Source organism: Silene latifolia, chromosome 6 (genome assembly GCF_048544455.1).
Source record: "Silene latifolia isolate original U9 population chromosome 6, ASM4854445v1, whole genome shotgun sequence".
Taxonomy (NCBI): Eukaryota; Viridiplantae; Streptophyta; class Magnoliopsida; order Caryophyllales; family Caryophyllaceae; genus Silene; species Silene latifolia.
In genome coordinates, this window is record NC_133531.1 from 122,604,071 (window position 1) to 122,626,559 (window position 22,489).

Genomic DNA, 22,489 nt, shown 5'->3' on the forward strand with positions numbered 1-22,489 from the left:
CTTGATCAATTTGCTCACATTTTCGGTCTTGTTGTGCCGACCGACTATACCGATAAACCCGCCGATTTCGATGTGGACCTACTTTGGAAGGTTACTTCCGGGAGGGATTTTACCCATCAAAAGCAATGCTATACCTTTGCCATCCAACATCCGGTGATTCGGATCACCGAACGCTTTGTGGCCGGTACCATCAATGGGAGGTATGAACAAGATAGGTGTACCCTCATTGATTTAACATTTCTTGAGTCCTATTTAAATGTTCGGGGGACGAGGCGATACAACTTCAACACCCCCCTTGAGATGCTTACAAGGTTTCATGACTTTGCTCAAGGGAGCACCCAACTCAAGACCTTCGTGATGGGAGGTCTAGTTACTATTTTGGCCAACTTCCTTTGCCCCGGGTTCAACTCCTGTGGGATTTATGCTCCTCTTAAGGGGAGTACTTTGATTGATGAGGATGTCGTCTTCATCCACAACCGGTGGTGTGCCTACACTCAAGAAGGGAGTGTAGAATGGTTCACAAAAGGGTGCACCTCCATCATTCTTTCGGGTTGGAATATACCGGGCACCGACCCAAGATTGAGCCCGTATTCGCCTAGCCCAAGCTACCTCCTTGATATCTAAGTCATCGGCAATCCCCCTCAAAGGGAAGAGGCACCCCGCCAACAACAAATACCTCATGGGATACCGGCAAGGCCTATTCCCCCACCTTCCTATGTGCCTATCCCACCATACCCTACTCCTTATACCGAATTCCGACCGGAAATCCCCAATACCCCGGGTATTTATGACTTGATGAACCTCATGAATAGAGTGGACCTCAGGGTACATGAAGGGAGGGTCGACAACTACTTGGCCCTTTATCCGCAGTACTATCAAATGGCTCAACAAGGGTATATTGACCCTAATGGCCCTGAGCCCTCTTGGGCCCAACCACAACATTTGTTCCCTAATCAAGGGGACCAAGCTTGGAATCTTGGTGGCCAAGGTGAAGGATACTCGAGCCAAGGAGGAGGGTATGACCAAGGAGGGAGTTCTCACCGGTATGGCTACCCCCAAAATAAGGATGATGACGAGTGAAAGAGGCCTACCTCATCACCTCCATTTGTATGATACTTTTCTCTTCCTCTCTCTTTTGTATATAAATTGCATTTAGTTTAGCTCTCGCTTACATTTGTATTATATCTCATATTGCATTTGCATTAGTTAGTTCATTTAGTATAGCTTGCATTGTAATATATCTCACATGATTAGATTAGTTTGCAATTGTATTTAGCTCACATGATTCATGTAGATAGTTGCATATAGACTAGAATTCATGCATAGCCACTAATGACCAATCCTATTCTTTTCTACACTAGAAATAGTGTCTAAATCGGTTTGGGGAGGTTTGATCATAGGTGACCATAGCTTAATAGAAATCATGCATCATATAATATAGTTTAGATTGCATTGATTTGTTATATATGTCATATAGAATTGCATTTAGTTAGAGCATGCATTCATTCATATCATATCATTGCATTTAATCAAAAATACAAAAACATGTATTTCCATTTTCATTCCTACTCTTACATGTACATTGAGGACAATGTCCAAAATAAAGTGGGGGATGGGAATTTATATTCCAAAACTGCATAAAAATTGAAAAATTTCGAAAAATCACAAAAATATGTTCTTTAATTCCATAAAACAAAAACCCATAAAAATTTGAAAATTTCAAAAACCAAAAACATTTTCTTTAATTTAGTAGTGTAGAATTGTATATACTTGTGTTTTTATTCTCTTCTCACATAGATACAACACTACATTTGAAGTATTAGCAAGGGAAAATGAAGACCGCTTGGTATGATCGCTCTAATCTCTATTTCCCTTCCATTTCTTTTTTCATTATTCATATGAGGAGGATGGGCTTACAAGTCAAGGAGGATGTGGTGTATTTTGTTGTTGTGGTTTGTGTATATATGTGTTGTTAGGAGTTGCATTTAGTTTATATGACATATTAGTTGGTAGAATTATATGCATTAGGATGTATATATGTTAGTTGCATCATGGCATGTAGTTTGCATGGTTAGAAAATTTTTGTGAAATCGTCTATTTGGGAAGCTTGACAAGTGTATATAGGCCCTAGTAGATGCTTTTTCTTCTTAAGACTTTGCTTGTTAGAATACTTGTAAAACACCCTAGGATGTGTCATGCTAGTATCCTTTGACCCATGGATTAAGACCTAGTCAAGAGTACCTTTTGGTGTGATAACTCCTTGGCTACCGTTTATTCCAAGGTGACCCTTGAAACCATACAACCATCGTTCATCCATATTCTACCATATTTTGTCATCAAAGGGAATGGACACAAAAAGAAATTGTTCAAAAATTTGAGTTCAAGTATCGGAAAGAAAAGAAAAAGTTTGCAATTGCATCAAATGAAAAGAGGAGCAAAAATAGACTCCTAAAGCTTCAAATATAAGGCACCCTCACCACATATGGGGTGACTTTGAAAATGTTCAAAAAGAAATACAAAAAGTTGAAAAATTATCAAGTATTGAATTGCCAAACATCAAAAGAAATGGTAAAAAGAAAGCGTTCTCAAATGTCAAATGCCACAAGAAATTGGGGGGAAAAACAACAACAAAGCAAACTCCCAAATAAAACTCAAATATCTATTGATCCCTTTATCCATCGTATCCATTTTTGTACATGGTAGAGAGGGGACGACCCTTCTTCTTGTCTAGGCAAGAAGGGGAATTCCGCGATCCTCCAGTGTTTCTAACACCATAGGGAGTCTATTCTTGACAAAAGCATTTAACGATTGAGGATAAAAGGTACCCTAGCTTGACACAACTTGGAGGTGATTTATTGGTATCCTTCTAGGTTTAGTAGTTTGAAGAAATTGCATCTATGAATGAGTGTGTACCCTTGAATTGCTTCCCTTGTAGATAATTTCCGCCACTTAGATGAGCAAAGTGGCTATCCTTTTGTAGATGCATCCATTACTTGATTTTGTGTGCTTTAATGTTTGGATGTGTCGCCATTTTGGCAAGACCCACCTTGCCTTGCAAGAAGGCATCCTACCTCATGGTTGTCTTGTTGTGAGTTGAAGGGGCGGAGTGAGATCCGCTAATTGTCTCACATCGGCTTTATTATTAGGTTAGCTTAAATAAAGGTCTTGTTTTTGTCACCTTTTACTCGGGGCGAGTAAAGGTTCGGTTTGGGGATATTTGATGTGAACATTATATGCGAACATTTAGTCCCCTAATTGAGCCTATTTTGCATACTATTATAACATACCATAGCCATTTTACCCGTCAAATCCTTCCTATTTGCTTTCCTAGTGCATTTTATATGTTTTATAGGAAAGAAGATAATAAGGCGGAAATTCCCGTCTTTCGTGCATATTTGGAAGCTTATTGACGACATTTGATGGACTAGTATGAAGAGGAGGCGAGAACTAAAGACTAATCCTACAAGAATAAGAAGAAAGTAAAGAGAAGGATTCTGAAGCAGAATCAGAGCGGCCAAAGAGACAAGACGCCCGTCCAAGAAACATAATCCGAGCGTCCAAGCCTCGAAGACGCTCGGATTCCTCTGCTACAATCCGAGCGGATTTTCAGAAAGACGCTCGTCCACCCCTGCAAGAATCCGAGCGGATTCCCCTCCTGGACGAACGGATTGCGGCGTCTTCAGCCGAGATGCTCATCTCTCCGAAAAGACTAGCATTTCCCTGCAAAAAACTCAAAAATGTAATTACTAATTTAGCCTTAGTTAACCTAATAAAGTTCTACTATATATACTCCACTTGTAAATAATCAAGGTATCAAGTTTTTAGAGTAGAGAGCCTCCACATTAGAAATTCCTCTTAGATTAGATTAGGAATAGATTAGAATAGATTACTCTTTAATCTTTCCACAAAATTCACAGTAATCTCTCCTTAATTATTGTTCAAGTTTGTTACTGTTCCGGGTGTAATTCCAGAGCAAGTATAGTTACCACCCGTGGCTTGTTGAATGATGTCTTGAGTTGGATTCTCCTTTGGTCTTAATCGTTCCTCTCGGCCTCTCCTGCAACAATGAACGAACTGAGGGCTTGGCTTTGTGCCAAGCGTACTCACTCCGACGCTCAAGTCAGTAAACTTAAGGGGTAAGTTGTTACTTGGCTGAATGTATATTGTAGAGAGATAAGGAAGATATTACCAGATGAATAGTGTATTTAGGTTTAGTTGTGGATTAGTTGGATCCTTTCCTCAATGAAGGTTGAGGAGTATTTATAGGCTTTCACCTTTTGTCACGTAGTGGCCAAGTGGCCAAGTGGCTAGCAGGTGGAAAGACTGATCTACCCCTCGGCCGAGGGACCTATGGCAGCTCGGCGGGCCCTGTTGACTCACCGCCGAGGGGTCTTGGATATGAGTACGCGGGTATGTGCCTCGGCCGGCAGGTTGTCATGCCGAGGCCCAGGCTGACAGGCCGATGGACTGCATTGGCTAGGTTGTCTAAGTCGTTGACTTGCTGTGAATATCTTTGACCTTGCTCAATATGTTGACTTGGTCAGCGGTGCAGAATATGCCCCATCAATTTGCCCCCAGCGTAGTCTATGCCGTGGTATGGGCTCCGATGTATGCTTGAGCGTATATTCTGCGTAAGTAATTTGTGGAAAATTTCCTGCATCGGCTTCTTCTGCGGCGGCCTCTTTTACCTCGGCCTGGTCTTTCTTAGGCCGTACCATATCCCCCCTCCACATGGATGTGTAAAGGGCATCCGATGTGGAAAAGAAAGTGACGCTGGCCGAGACCAGGATTGAGTGTGCCGGTTGTTTTTGATTGCCCCCGGCCGGCGCTTCTTAGCCTGGTTGATTATGTGGCCGGCGGAGAGCTGGTGCTTGGGAACTCGTTGAGGAAGGTGAATAGGCAAGGAGATATGAATAGTGTTGGGTTCCTTATGTTGATGATAACATGCCCATTTGATTTGTGTTATCTTAGTTTACCTTTTCAGGATTAATGATGTAATCAAGCTTGGATTAAGAAGTGTTGAAGTTGTTACTAATCCCATTGTAATTAGTCGTGTGTCATCTAATGTACAAGTGAGAAAGTTAAGTATAGTAGAGTAATAGAAACAGTCCGGATGACCGTTGCTTCAACAAGCAAATGTTTGAGTGGACTAGGCCACAACTCGTAGAACTTGAAGCTTCCTTTTTATCTTTCAAATGCTTTCACGTGACTCTTATTTTCTAAGATAAAAACCTGATTTTATTAAGGAGGTAGTATCCAATAAAGAGTGGTTTGAATTATTCAAAATGTTTCCTCTTTATGCAAATTCAATCCTTTGGTTTTTAAGAAAACAAAAGTTGCTTTTTGCCATATTTGTGTTAACTTGTCATCATGTGACTTGTCTCACATCCTTTGTTTTCTGAAATTGCATGAGCATTTAAGGTTGTCTTTCAAACCTTCTTTCTCTATTCCTTCCTTTGCAAAAGACTCCTTTTTGGTGCAAGTTATTAGGTGGTTGCTATTGTCCTTCACATGTGAGGTCTTTGACCCTTCAAAACCCTAGCAACCCCTTCACTCACCTCCTCTATATAAACCGTGCATCCTCCTCATTAAATCCCCAAGACTTTTCTGATTTAATTCTTTCATGTTTTGCAAAGTGTTTTCAAAAGCTTAAAATCGTGTCTTTTGCAAAATCTTTTTAAAAGTCTTCAAGTGTCTTTCAGTTTCTACAGTCGTGGCCACTGTTGCTTTTCCATACTAAACTATCTTGCTTAAAAGTGTTGATCTTGTAAAAGTTGTCCACCTCTATTCTTTGCTAAGAATGTGTTAGTGGAAACTTGATCCTTTACATTTTAAGTGTGTTAGTAGAGTTTAGGACGGAGTAGTCTTTAACTCTTGACAACCGGAGTAGGTTGTGAGTTGTTGAGTTCTAGGACGGAGTAGTCCTTTAACTCTTGGCAATCGGAGTAGATTGCGAGTTAGCTTGTCATAGAACGGAGTAGTTCTTGTACTAGCTTTGCAACCGGAGTAGGTTGGCGTCTTTTATTGCAAGGGTCTTTTAGTTTTCGGAGTAGATCACTAAAGGAAAGTAATAAAAAGTAGATTGGACGTAGGCACTTGAGTTTCTTGCCGAACCAATTCAAAAATCTCGTGTTCAAGTGCTTATTTTATTTCCGCTGCCTTTTTACTTTGTTTGTTTGTTTTGTTTCGCTTAAACTTAGAAGTAACTTGATTCATCATCTGTCGCATTTGGTCTGCACGGTCATACTTCACAAACCGAGACAAATAGATACAAATAACGATTGTTGCTTTCATACTTGAGCAAGAAACATTCATCGAGATACTTGTTCAATCTTTCAATATTATTCAAAGTATCCTCTAAATCTCTTTTGTTCATTTAACTTACTTTAATCCAATAAAGTTGAAGTTAAAATTTTTAAAAGAGTACCTAATTCACCCCCTCCCCTCTTAGGTACTTGAATCCATAAACTCAACAATTGGTATCAGAGCCTCGTGCTCTTGATCGAGGCTAACCGCCTTAGAGTTTGATTCGTGGGTAATGGATTCCGAGAAACACTCCAAGATCCCGGTCTTTACCGGTTAGAATTTTGGATGGTGGAAACTCAAAATGGAACATTACATCAAAAGTATCGATTATCAATGTTGGAACATCATCCAAAATGGACCTCTTGCCATTGAGGAAACCGATATTCTTAACGGTTTCACCAAGACAAAAGAGGAAAGAAATTACAATGAGAACGACTTCAAGCTTGCCGAAAAGAATTCCAAAGCAATGTCGATTCTTCAACGTTGTGTTGGTGAGGGGAAAGTTAGTCGAATCTCCGGGTGTCCTACGGCAAAATCTATTTGGGATTCCCTTGTACTTGCATATGAAGGAACGTCCCAAGTAAGAAAACACCGTATTGACCTTCTCATGCAACAATATGAAATGTTTAGAATGTCAAAGGACGAGTCTTTAAATAATTTTTCTTCTCGTTTTTCTTGTATAATTAATGAGCTTCAAAGTCTAGGAAGGAATTTCGAGTCCGAGGACATCATTCGAAAAATCCTTCGTAGTCTAACCCCTAAATGGCAACCTAAAGTCACCGCCATAGAGGAAGCTAAAGACTTGTCAACCCTATCTCTTCATGAACTAATGGGATCACTAATGGCTCACGAGTTTAATCTCGATAAGCATTCTAGTGAGTCATCAAAGGGAAAGAGTCTCGCCCTCACATCTTCTCCAAGTGATGAAGAAGATGAGGAGGAAGACGAGTTTGCTATGTTCACAAGAAACTTAGCCGGGTTGGTCAATGGCCAAGGTAACAAAAAGTTCACTAATAATTACTCTAAAAAACGCTTTCCTAAGAGACGACCTACTTCCACCATGGGATGCTTTAAATGTGGTGATAAAACTCATCAAATTAAAGAATGTCCCAAGTGGGAAGAAATCAAATCTAAGGAAAGAAGAGAAAAGGTTAAAAAGGACTACAAACATAGAGTCATGAGTGCTATATGGGGAATGTCCGACTCCGAGGAAGATGAGGAACTCATCGAGGAGGAACTTGAGGCTAAAATGTGTCTTGCAAATCATGGTAAGGAAAAAGTCTCGAAAACCTCAAAACATGAACAATTAAGATGCCTCATGGCTAACCCCGACGATTCCGACTCCGATTCCGACAACGAGGTAAACAATCTAAAGGCCAAGGCTAGAACTTACTCCAAAGAGAAAGTATGTAAGCTTCTTGATCAACTTTTTGATAAGTGTCGGTCTCAAACTAATAAGCTTGATATTATGCAAAATGAGATTGAGGAAATTGCTCAAGAGAACTTTAATCTGAAAAATGAACTAAAAGCAACAGATCACATTCTTGTCACTTCTGAGGCATATAATGAAGTCAAAAGAGTCAACAAGTTAAACAAACATTTGACTAAAGAACTAGAGCGTCTTAGGTTGACCCCCACGGACGTCTCTGGCCTTGAAAATGTCAACACAACTTTGGTGATGCAAGTTTCCCAACTAACCAAGGAACGTGATGACGTTTTGAAGGACAAAGATGGTCTTGAAAATGAGATCTATGACCTTGTAGTTGAAGTTGTTGACTTAAGAGAAACAGTCTCTAAGACTGTTTTTCGACCACGAGTTAGACAAGTTTAAAAGAAAAAGTGAATGGTTGGAAAATGAAAATGAGTGTCTTAAAAGTGAGGTTGTTTGTCTCAAGAATGAAATAGAAGATCTCCATGATAGGCTTACTTTCTTTCAAAAAGGTATGCCCGAATGTAGCACTTCTAGGTCTTCACCTCACCATAGATCCGATGAAGTCGTTGATCTAAACAAAAGACTTGACGAGATGACATCTAAATATGAAGAGTCCAAAGAAAGAATCATTTATCTTATGTCTAAACTCAATAATCACACCCATGACTTCATTGTTGAGAAAAGATTGTCCATAGAAAGTGCTAACAATGATGAACTTAAAAGAGAAAAAGAAAAGAACTTGCATCTTCTCTCACGTGTCCATGACTTGACCAATGAACTTGTTAATGCTAAGAACATCACTGAAAAATGGGAAGGAAGTCAAACCGTGTTAAACTTCCTCACGAATCAAACCGAGAAGTGTGAGAAATCTGCTGGTTTGGGGTTCAAATGGAACAGATCGGACCGTTGCATCCGAAGCCTAAAAACGATTTTAGAGGAAGGAAGTATGTAGGTCTTCCCGAATACATCATTTGCAATTATTGTGGTGACAATGGTCATGTTTTTAATGGTTGCACAAAACGATTTGATGACATTGATAAGAACACCAAAACATTAAAAGAAATGAACATTAAGAAAGACACCACAAGTTATGTTGATCACAAAAAGGGACCCAAATTCATTTGGGTTCCTAAACTCAAAAACTAATCTTATGTAGGGCTTGGTGAGAGGCGGCCGCAATTGGTACTTGGATAGTGGATGCTCTCGTCACATGACGGGTGATAGAAGCCAATTCCTCTCACTTAAAGCATATGATGGTGGCACGGTAAGGTTTGGTGACAACAAGAAAGGTGAAGTAATTGGTATTGGAAAAGTTGGTAAGTCATCCTTACTTTGTGTCGACAATGTGCGGCTTGTCAAAGGTTTGAAACATAATCTCCTTAGTATCTCTCAACTTTGTGATAAGGGTAATGTTGTTGAATTTCGTGCCAATATGTGTCGAATTTTTGATGCCACTACTAATGAACTAATACTCGAAGGAAGACGTGTCAAAGATATTTACTTAACTAATTTGAACTCTTTATCCGGTCACACCATGTCTTGCATGAGTGTAATGAACAATGATCCTTGGTTATGGCATAAAAGGTTTGGTCATGTTAGTACTAAAACTCTTAATACCCTTAAAAGACTTGATTTGGTTGAAGGAATTCCTAATATAAAATTTGACATTGATAAAGTATGTGATGAATGTGCTAGAGGTAAACATGTTAAAAGTTCCTTCAAATCCAAAAGAATTATGAGTACATCTCAACCTTTGCAACTTTTACATATCGACTTGTGTGGACCAATGAGAACTAGAAGTAGAGGTGGTAGTCGTTATGTGTGTGTCATTGTTGATGATTACTCTAGGTTTGTTTGGGCACTCTTCCTAAGCTCTAAGGATGAGACATTTGATGAGTTTCTAATTTGGTTAAAGAAAATTCAAAATAAACTTGGTTTAAAACTTGTTTCAATGAGAACCGATCATGGAACCGAATTCGAAAACTCATCATTTGGTGCTTATTGTGATGACAATGGTGTAGACCATAACTTCTCGGCTCCTAGAACCCCACAACAAAATGGTGTGGTTGAAAGGATGAATAGAACCCTTGAAGGAATGGCTAGAACAATGTTATTAACTAGTAAGTTGCCTAAGAACTTTTGGGCAGCGGTAAATACCGCTTGCTACATTTATAATCGTGTCATGATAAGGAGTATTTTAAATAAAACTCCCTATGAATCATTACGTGGAAGAAAACCCAATATTTCATATTTTAGATGTTTTGGAAGCAAATGTTTTGTTCACAACAATGGTAAAAACAATTTGGGTAAGTTCGCTCCACGAAGTGATGAAGGAGTATTTATTGGGTACTCCGATCATAGCAAGGCCTATAAAGTTTACAATAAACGAACCTTGTTAATTGAAGAAAGCATCCATGTCATTTTTGATGAATCTAGTGTGCTTGGACAGGTACAAAACATGGATGATGATGATGAGGATGAGGATGATGAATTTGAGATTGGTCTTGTTCGAAAAGACTTCGTGTTCACGGATGAAGAAGCTCCCAAAGATGAATTGCAATGGAACACACGTAGACTGCCGCCATCAAAGGAGAGCAGCAACTTAGGGGGAACACGTAGTACTTCTGATTCCTCTCTGGAAGCAACAGACCCAACGACTGTTGCTTCTACTGAAGGAAATGTAGATTCATATACATATTAACATACTCTTATATGTCTAGATAATTTGTCATAAAATTGAAACGGATTTTATGCATGCAAACAACAATATAAATAGAGGAGAAATCATGTCCTTACATTGTATATTTCGGCTATTAGGGCACAAGAGAGATCACCTTTCTCTTCTTGTTCTTGAGCTTTTCCAATGGAAGAACAAAGATCTAAGTGTAAGATCTCTCCCTATGCTTTATACCCAAGGCTTTCACTTAATCTAATTAATATTATGAATACTAGTATAATATTAATCTTATGAAAATTGAACCAAAATAGTTGGTATTTTAGCTCCTAAAACCGGGTAGAGGAGAAGAGATTTTGAGTAAATAATCTCTCTAATTTATCATAAAAGTAGAGAGGAAAATTATCTTTCTAACACTAGAAAATAATCAAGTGAATGAATGAATAAATTAGAGAAGAAAAACTCCCTAAATGCTCTTGGTAAAACCGGTGGGGGGAGGGATTGGTTAGCCTATGCATGGGCATGATTCTCTAACCAAGAGAATAGGTATGCAAGGCTAGGTGTAGGGTGTCATCATATTGTTTCCACTTAAATTATTAAACATAATTTAATCACCATAATCCCTCCATATTTCGGTCCACTTAAGATAATATGGATTCCATATTATTTTTGTCAATTGTCAATATGTCACATGTCACATGTAACATAAATAGTTATGTATTTTTAACATATTAAAAATCAACGTATTAATAAAAAATACGTCATATACAAAAATCGACTTAGTAATTTCATAATTACTTGTGCCAAAATATTTCACCGATTTATAAATCACAACTGATTGTATTTATAACAATTCATTCAATTTAATTGTTACATTAAACAATTATTTCATCCGAGTAATGATACAATTCAATTACTCGAGATCGTATCTTATTTAATCACATTTCAATATGATACGTAAATTTTACTTCCAAAATCGTCCGTCAATTTTCAAGTAATTTAATTAACTCGCAACATTATACGATCAATTAAATAATCAATTAAGTGTATTGCCCTTTAGGTATGACCTAGGGGTCAATCGATCACCACCGTCACACGACACGTAATGTCAAACTCTAGTCAGCCAATCATTACCGATATATGTTGACCAGTTGACAGTAACAATTTTACTTCCCAATTGTATTCTTAAAATGAGATTTAATAATGATATTTAAATCATGTGATCGCACTATTGTTGAGGACACATTTCCCAACAATCTCCCACTTGTCCTCGACAAGTGTGCGTCACCAATTCTCTTGTCCTATTACTATCTCCCACTCAATGCAAGGTGTCTTTCGTGTCGTACTTGCAAGTGATCATATCGAGAGTGGTTTCCTCGATCCGGAGAATAAGCGATTGACCGGACTTATCTATCATAGATACTTTCCGAGCGTGCCACGCATTTCAGTTCATTGCTCCTCGAGTGGCCCCGAGATATTCTTATAACCCCCGACAGGGGTGGACAATTCCTATCGCACTCATTCCCTTCGACTAGCCATAACCATCATAACCCAAAATATGCCCATTTGACCCCATTTACGAAGGTCGTAGTAACACAAATCAAAGTTAATCAAACTGTGCCATCTTAGGTGAATAGTCTTTAGTCAAAAGAATTGACTCATTAGAATACTATAGTAGCTCTCGCCACGACCAGGCTATATAAATTTGCGAGAACTCTATAAGCGGTCATTAGGCCCGACAAAATGTTCCTAATAGTCTGCCTATGTGATCGACTAGTCATCTCACATGACCGTATGGCACTTGAACTTGCCATCAATCGCCTCACACTCTAGTCACTTCGAGACGTCACCTCATATAAGTAACTATGGGCAAAACAATGTTAATCCATGTTCACTTTAACGGGTTCAATTGTCTCTACAACCCGTTTGGATGTAACAAAGTATAAATTAAGGATAAAAGACAAATGCGATTATGAACATGAACAAAAACAACACTTTTATTTCATTTCAAAATCTAACAAAAATTTGGTACACGTTTAAGTCCCATGGACGCAACATGCCCATCATGCTTAGCCTGCGATAAAGGCTTGGTGAGCGGATCGGCTATGATGTCATCCGTCCCAACCTTACAAATCGCAATTTCCTTTCTTTCAATGAAATCTCTTATTACATGATACTTTCTAAGTACATGTCTAGATCTATTACTAGACTTTGGCTCCTTAGCTTGGAAGATCGTCCCACTATTATCACAATAGAGAGTGATGGGATCATCGGCGGTAGGTACTACTTTTAGACCTTCCGTGAATTGCTTGATCCACATAGCTTCCTTGGCGCCTTCGATGTGCTATGTACTCAGCCTCCGTTGTCGAATCATGATTACTGACTTCCTTGAAGCTTCTCCACTTACGGCACCACCATTGAGCATGAAAACAAAACCAGCTTGTGATTTCATGTCATCTCTATCTGTTTGAAAACTTGAGTCCGTGTATCCTATAACACGCAACTCAGTGTCTCCTCCAAACACAAGGATAGAGTCCTTAGTTCTTCTCAAGTACTTAAGGATGTTCTTGACAGCAATCCAGTGACTCTCACCTGGATTTCCTTGATATCTACTCGTCATACTCAAGGCATACGAGACATCGGGACGTGTGCATATCATGGCATACATGATTGATCCAACAGCGGAAGCGTAAGGGATCAACTTCATGCGTTCAACATCATGGGGTTCGGAGGGACATTGAGTCCTGCTCAATATCGTTCCGGTTACCATAGGTACCAAACCCCTTTTGGATTTGTCCATGCTGAATCGTCGAAGAATCTTATCAACATAAGACTCTTGACTTAGTGCCAATATCCTCTTGGGTCTATCTCTATAGATCCGGATACCTAATATGCGTTGTGCCTCTCCTAAATCCTTCATTTGGAAGTGGTTACCTAACCACTTCTTAACGGAAGACAACATTGGAATATCATTTCCAATGAGTAGTATGTCATCGACATACAAGATTAGGAACACAACATTGCTCCCACTGAATTTCATGTATAAACATGGTTCCTCAACATTTCGAGTGAAACCATTTTCTTTTATAACATGATTGAATCGATGATTCCAACTTCTAGATGCTTACTTAAGACCATAAATGGATCTCTTAAGCTTGCACACTTTGTTAGGATTTTTAGAATCAACAAAACCTTCGGGTTGTATCATGTACACCTCCTCTTCTAAATGCCCATTTAGAAAAGCGGTTTTGACATCCATTTGCCAAATTTCATAATCATGAAATGCGGCGATCGCTAACAAAATCCGTATGGATCTTAGCATGGCTACGGGGGCGAAGGTCTCATCATAATGGAGACCTTGGACTTGGGTAAATCCTTTGCCACTAGCCTAGCTTTGTAGACATCGTCATGTCCTTCTATGCCATTTTTGACCTTGAATATCCATTTGCATTGGAGGGGTCTTGCCCCTTTAGGCAAATCTACCAAGTCCCAAACTTGGTTTTCAAGCATAGAATCCATTTCGGATTTCATGGCTTCAAGCCATAAGGTGGAATTAGGACTAGAGATTGCGGCCTTGTAGGTGGCGGGCTCGTCACTTTCCATAAGTAACACATCGAGTGTTCCATCTTCTTCGATAAGTCCCACATATCGATCGGGATGGCGAATTACTCGGCCCGTCCTTCTTAGTGGAGGAGGTACAACCGCGTTAGACGACGAAGGAACATCTTCTTGCGTCTCTATCTCGGTTTGTGGCTCTTGAACTTCATCAAGTTCAAAATTTTTCCCACTCTGTCTTTTAGAAATAAATTCTCTTTCTAAGAAGACAGCCTCGCAAGACACAAACACTTTATGATCTTGAGGTTTGTAGAAGTAATACCCTCGAGAGGTCGAGGGATAACCTACAAAGATGCATTTTTCGGATCTTGGGGCTAGCTTGTTGTCGTTCTTAGTTTTGACGTAAGCATCACATCCCCAAATCTTCATATAGGATATATTTGGGATCTTACCCGTCCACATCTCACATGGAGTCTTTTCGGTGGACTTTGTGGGACTATTATTCAAAGATCAAATTGCGGTTTGTATCGCAAATCCCCAAAACGAGTTCGGTAACTCGGTTTGACTCATCATGGATCGAACCATATCTAGTAAGGTTCGATTTCTCCTTTCGGCAACACCATTAAGTTGAGGTGTTCCGGGTGGAGAAAGTTGTGATATAATACCACGACTTTTCAAGTGTGAATCAAATTCAAGGCTAAGGTATTCACCACCACGATCGGATCGTAGTGCCTTAATCCTTTTGTTCAATTGGTTCTCTACTTCGTTTTTGGAATTCCTTGAATTTCTCAAATGCTTCACTCTTATGTTTCATTAAATAGATATACCCATATCTACTTAAGTCATCGGTGAAGGTTATAAAGTAGTCATAATTACCACGAGCGGTGATGCTCATTGGTCCGCATACATCGGTGTGTATGAGTCCTAATAGCTCACTAGCTCGTGTCCCTTTACCGCTAAAAGGATTACGAGTCATTTTGCCAAGTAGGCAATATTCGCATGTACCAAATGATTGATAATCAAATGGTGTAATCACATTAGTAGAAATTAATCTTTTGATGCGATTCTCGTTTATGTGACCTAATCGACAATGCCAAATGAACGCTTCACTTGGGTCACTTGTTTTGAGTTTCTTTGATTGAATGTTATAAATATCATTAGTCGGTTTTGAGGTCTCTAAAATGTAAATGCCATTTATGGAAGAAGCTTGGCCAATAACCAAATCATTCCTAGAAATAGAGCAACGATTGTTCTTAATGACAAAACAAAAACCGTCCATGTCTAGCATGGCGATTGAGATAATGTTTTTAGAGAGCGTAGGAACATAAAAACAATTATGCAAATACAACTCAAAACCGTTTGGCAAAGCTAGAACATAAGTTCCTTTGGATTCGACCGCTACCCGAGCTCCATTTCCAAGTCGAAGATCCACATCTCCCTTGCTAAGCTTCTCCACATCTCTTAAACCCTGTAAATGATTACAAAGGTGAGAACCACAACCGGTATCTAGTACCCATGTCGTAGTGGAAGTATAATTTATATCAATAACATAAATTTCTTTAGGAATTGTACCTTTGGAGTGATGAGTCCTTCCCTTATATTTCGCAAATACATAGGGCAATTCCTAAGCCAATGTCCCATGCCATAGCAATAATGGCACTCATCATTAACTTGCTTGAAGTTTTTGACTTTCTTTGCTTTCTTCTTGAACCTCTTGCCCTTTGAAGCAAGAACTTGATTGCTAGAGCTCCCACTAGCTTTGGCATCTTTATCTTCCAGAGACAAAGACCCTATAGATCGTATGAGGTAGTCTTCCAGAGACGGACTCACACGAGGTCTAGTAGTAGTGGGTGGTTTAGAAGAAGTGATGAAATTTAGGTTTCCATCCGAACCTATCCCGAAATGAAGTTCTCTAGTTGTATCGGAATTATTGTTGGAGCATACGTCGTCAAGAACATGGTGATATGACTCAATAGTAATTGGTGCGGTAGCATTTGTTGGATTCATTGTAATGCACTACAAATATGGAGGAAAGGAAATATTAACATTTGTCTTTTTAAATCATACTTGCAAATTTAACAAGATATGAACATTTATATAGTGACCTCTACCCAACTATAATAAATGATTCCAAGACCCAAATTCATATCGACTTAGGCACGGTGGGGCCGATACATCCTTTATCAATATAACTCGGTGGATTAACGTTTAATCGATTCTACTTTTAGAATTCTTGGTCGATAATATTACATTAACAATTATCTATAGCCCAAAACACATCGACAAGGGCACGGTGGGGCCGATACATCCCTTATCAAATACTTTTGTTGAGTTCAATCCAAATTTCGAATAAATGTGTCCATGATCCAAACCCACATTAACTTGGGCACGGTGGGGCCGATACATCCCTCATCAACATGAATTCGGTGGATTAACATTCATCACCCACTTCCCCTACGTAACAAGGTTTGTACCCGGTGGGGCCGAGCGCACTCCCTCGCGAAATAGGTTTTCATGGTTTCTACTATTTGGTAAGGCTATGTCTCAATTGATAGTTTTAGCGAGAGGTCATGTCAAATTATTATCTATCACGTTTTAAGTGAACTAAAGCGGTGAACTACGATAATTATATTTGACACGGTCGATTAACTCGATAAAATAAGACAATGCATGTTTAGTTATGGCGATTTAGCGATGCATGTGACATAAAATAAAATGCAAGCATAAAAAATAAATAAATCCTAGTATGGCCTTTCCTAAAATAGAAAAACTATTAATCTATTACATATTCGGAAACCAACTCCATTGGTCCCTTGAACTTTGGTTGTGGCACACATCTCGAGGTAACACCGTCTTTATGTATCGCCATTCTTGAAGAAATCCGTCTTTTTGGGACTAGGAATGAATAAAATTACATAATAAATTACATAATTTCCTATTATACATTTGTAACTAAAATAAAATAAATCTATTAAATTACAAAACGGTGATACGAGATCACAATAAAAATTACAACCGAATCGATATTCCCATACATTTCGGGAAATACCAATTAAAATCTAAGGCCATACTAAGTAAAATTACATAATTCAAAATTACATAAATTAAAATTATGACAATCATAAGGAAAAATGCAGCATTATAATATGTATGAACATGCTCAATTTTTATGCTAAATCGCCTTTTAATTAGCCAATATCGTATATTACTCGGTTTTTACGGATTTGCGTGATTTCAACATTTTATAATCACAAAAATACATAAACTCATATTTATGCATAAGTTAATTACCCTAACTTCTTAGGATTCAAAATATAGTCTCCACTAGTAATTTGACCATAATTAACTTTTATTTACAAAATTGTTCATAAAAGGACTAAAAAATACAAAAATAAGCTATTAAACTTCAAATAAATCCAAAAATTTCAAATAAATTCAAAATTTGAAATTTAAATCCATGAACATTCTGGAAAAATCCATGACACTCATAATGTTCAAAATCATAGGTTAAAAATTTCGAAAAATTTTCCGGAAAAACAATGTTGCGGTTTATCGATATTTAATAAAATAATCATAAAAACATGGAAAAATTATTTTCATTAACTTTTCAATTTTAGATCTGAAAAATACAATAAAATGCAACATTAGACGTTTTTCCTAAGTCATAGATTATGTTTTATTAATTTTACACTAATAATGTCACTATTTATGCTAATTTTTCTTCAAAAATTCATAAATCATGCTAAAAGACTTCTTTATAGCCAATTATTTTACACACATTTTGTAAAATTGCATGTGACAACATATTAATTTTCTATGACCAGATTCGAAATTTAACTCATATTAACCTATTTTTCTCTTAAATCCGAATTTAATAATGAAAAATTCATTTTTCGAGCATAACAAGTCCAAAAATTATGAAAATTTACAGGTTATCTCAAAATAATATATGTAACAACATATCCAAAAACCAAGTGAAAATTCGAAGTATAGCTATTTTTAGACCAAAAATGACATTTTTACTCATAAAATCACATTTAAATGCCATTATTGTAAAATATGAACAATAAAAATCCGAAAAATTAACCAAAATATCCTAAAACACTTTAGGACCAGAAATATTAACATGCATGTAATAATTTCGTGATATATCATAATAACACAAATTTTACAAGTTTTATTTTGTTATTCATATAACTCGGAAAAACTTTTAACCAATTTGCATGCAAACAACCGTGGCTCTTGATACCGATTGAAGGAAATGTAGATTCATATACATATTAACATACTCTTATATGTCTAGATAATTTGTCATAAAATTGAAACGGATTTTATGCATGCAAACAACAATATAAATAGAGGAGAAATCATGTCCTTACATTGTATATTTCGGCTATTAGGGCACAAGAGAGATCACCTTTCTCTTCTTGTTCTTGAGCTTTTCCAATGGAAGAACAAAGATCTAAGTGTAAGATCTCTCCCTATGCTTTATACCCAAGGCTTTCACTTAATCTAATTAATATTATGAATACTAGTATAATATTAATCTTATGAAAATTGAACCAAAATAGTTGGTATTTTAGCTCCTAAAACCGGGTAGAGGAGAAGAGATTTTGAGTAAATAATCTCTCTAATTTATCATAAAAGTAGAGAGGAAAATTATCTTTCTAACACTAGAAAATAATCAAGTGAATGAATGAATAAATTAGAGAAGAAAAACTCCCTAAATGCTCTTGGTAAAACCGGTGGGGGGAGGGATTGGTTAGCCTATGCATGGGCATGATTCTCTAACCAAGAGAATAGGTATGCAAGGCTAGGTGTAGGGTGTCATCGTATTGTTTCCACTTAAATTATTAAACATAATTTAATCACCATAATCCCTCCATATTTCGGTCCACTTAAGATAATATGGATTCCATATTATTTTTGTCAATTGTCAATATGTCACATGTCACATGTAACATAAATAGTTATGTATTTTTAACATATTAAAAATCAACGTATTAATAAAAAATACGTCATATACAAAAATCGACTTAGTAATTTCATAATTACTTGTGCCAAAATATTTCACCGATTTATAAATCACAACTGATTGTATTTATAACAATTCATTCAATTTAATTGTTACATTAAACAATTATTTCATCCGAGTAATGATACAATTCAATTACTCAGACCGTATCTTATTTAATCACATTTCAATATGATACGTAAATTTTACTTCCAAAATCGTCCGTCAATTTTCAAGTAATTTAATTAACTCGCAACATTATACGATCAATTAAATAATCAATTAAGTGTATTGCCCTTTAGGTATGACCTAGGGGGTCAACTGATCACCACCGTCACACTAAGAATGTCAAACTCTAGTCACCAATCATTACCGATATATGTTGACCGATTGACAAGAATAATTTTACTTCCCAATTGTATTCTTAAAATGAGATTTAATAATGATATTTAAATCATGTGATCGCACTATTGTTGAGGACACATTTCCCAACATCTACCTCCAGAACTGAAGAAAACCAAAACAGTGAGGATGAAGAACCTTCCAGGCCAATGGAAACAGCCACGTGATCGATGCGGTGAGGGGGGAACAAGAAACCTTTGTTCCAAAGAAGTGGAAACATCAAAGCTCTCATCCACTCACTAATCTCACAAGTGATCTCAACTCGGGAATTCGAACAAGATCATCCGTCAACAAACTCGCTCACCTCAATGAGTATTGTGCTCGTAATGCCTTCCTATCTCAAATTGAGCCTTCAAATGTAACAGTCGCCTTGACTGATGCAGATTGGGTGCTTGCCATGCAAGATGAGCTCAATCAATTCAAAAGAAATGAGGTATGGCACTTAGTCCCTAGACCGCCTAATCGTACCGTCATTGGTACTAGGTGGGTCTTTCGCAACAAGCTTGATGACTCGGGAGAAATTGTAAGGAACAAGGCTAGACTAGTGGTGCAAGGTTATAACCAACAAGAGGGTATTGATTACGATGAAACCTATGCACCGGTAGCTAGACTTGAGGCCATACGATTGCTTATAGCTTTTGCGGCTCACAAAGGCATTAAACTCTTCCAAATGGATGTCAAAACCGCTTTCTTAAATGGATATTTGGAAGAAGATGTCTTTGTAGAGCAACCACCGGGTTTTGAGAACAATGATTTGCCTAACCATGTTTTCAAATTAGACAAAGCTCTTTATGGTTTAAAACAAGCACCAAGATGTTGGTATGATAGATTGTCTAAATTTCTTATTGAAAATGGTTTTAAAAGAGGCTCCGTTGACAAAACATTGTTCTTGAAGCAACAATCCAGTGAACTGTTGGTTGTACAAGTATATGTTGATGACATTATATTTGGTGCAACAAATGAACTCCTTTACTTATATTTTTAGGAACTAATGAAATCGGAGTTTGAAATGAGCATGATGGGTGAGCTAGGATTCTTCCTTGGGCTCCAAATTAAGCAATCAAAGGATGGAATCATGATCCATCAACAAAAGTATATTAAGGAAATGCTTAAGAAATTTGGGATGACTAATGGTAAGCCTCATGATACACCTATGGTAGCCGGGTCCAAATTGGACAAAGATGAACTCGGTAAGAATGTTAGTGATAAGGTGTATAGAGGTATGATAGGTTCACTTCTTTACTTGACCGCAAGTCGTCCCGACATTCTCTTTAGCGTTTGTTTATGTGCTAGGTTCCAAGCAAATCCGAAAGAATCACATTTCAAAGCCGTTAAACGAATTCTTCGGTATTTGATTGGAACCCAAAATCTTTACCTATGGTACCCCTTATATTGTCCTTTTGATCTTATAGGCTTTTCGGATGCGGACTATGCGGGGTGCACGGTGGATAGAAAGAGTACCTCCGGAATTGCAACGTTCTTGGGTCCTTGCTTGACTTCTTGGGCCTCAAAGAAACAAAACACGGTAGCTCTTTCTACGGCCGAAAGTGAGTATGTTAGTGCGGCACATTGTTGTTCTCAACTCCTTTGGGTAAAACAACAACTCTTGGATTTTGGTATTATTTTTGACTCCATTCCTTTAATGTGTGATAATACGAGTGCAATAAATATTTCCAAAAATCCTATTCAACACTCTAAAACCAAGCATATTGATATTCGTCACCATTTTATTCGTGATCATGTGGAAAAAGGACATATTAAACTTATCTTTTGCAAGACCGAAAATCAAATTGCCGATATTTTTACTAAGCCACTTGCAAGAGAACATTTTGAGAAATTTAGACTTGAAATTGGGTTAATTAATAGCTTGTGATTTTTAGTGTGAGTTTTACAAAATTCCCTAATTGATTAAATTAAAATTGGATATATGTTATTAAGTGTTCTAAGTGCATTGACATCATGTTTGGACCAAAAATTGACACCGTATTTGTGAGTCGGTAATCACTCAACCTCATATCTAAATTTACGTTTATAATATGCTACTTCGTGTTTTTATCTCGAGTGATTGAATTTGTCTAGACGGGCCAACTACTTTGCTTACCACATTAAATGGGCCATTAACTACCCCAACACTCCTACCTATCTCTACCCGTCCAAACCACCTAAACCCACTAACCCTTCATCTCCCAAATCCACAATTTCCTCATATCACCTACCCTAACCCACCATGGTAAAAACATCATTTAACACACCCATTCCCATCAAACCCACAAAATTTACCTCTCTACCTGTCACATCCAACCCGCCTACATCACCAACTCCAACCATGCCACCAGTCAAAACATCTTACGCCTTTCCCCCACAAACCTCAAACACGACATCAACAAACCCAGATCCATCTAGCCCTCAACCATCACCAAAACCCACTGACCCTCCATCATCCGACGATATACCCATCTCCACAATGGTAGGACGACGCACTCGTGGTGGTCGGAAGAAAAGCTCCACGGTTCCTAGCTCCTCCTCTGAACCGGCTACTGTATTGGTTGAAGATATCGAAGATGAAACTGAATTTGATTTGAACGAAAATCCATCAAAATCCGGCGAGTCTGACCCGACTCCGGCGAAAAAGAATAACAAAAGAAAAGAAAAAGCCTCCTCCTCCCAATTACCCCCAATCTCCGAAAATGTTGAACAAAGTAACATTGATAATCCCATTGATGATATCCCAATTGAAAATCCGAATGAACCTACCCAGAAAAAATCGAAACCTTCAAAGAAAAAGCTTGTCTACCTTGCTCCTTCTGATCCGGTCTCTCTTACCTCGAAGTGGGATCTAGCCATTGTTTGGGCTCACCTTGAGAGTCTCGACCTTCCTACTTCTATTTACAAAAACTGTGAAAGGTTGATGAACATCAAAGCAATTCACTCTCCTCGGGCTTATAATCAAAAATGGTTCGAACCGCCTGCTTTTCACTCAGTCCGTGATATGGTTCTAGCTCAAGGTTGGGAGAAGTTACTGGAAATGCGTGAGCCGGTATTTGTGAGCGAAGTGATTCAATTCTTTGCAACGGTACGGGTTGATAAGTCTGGTGAATTTGTTACA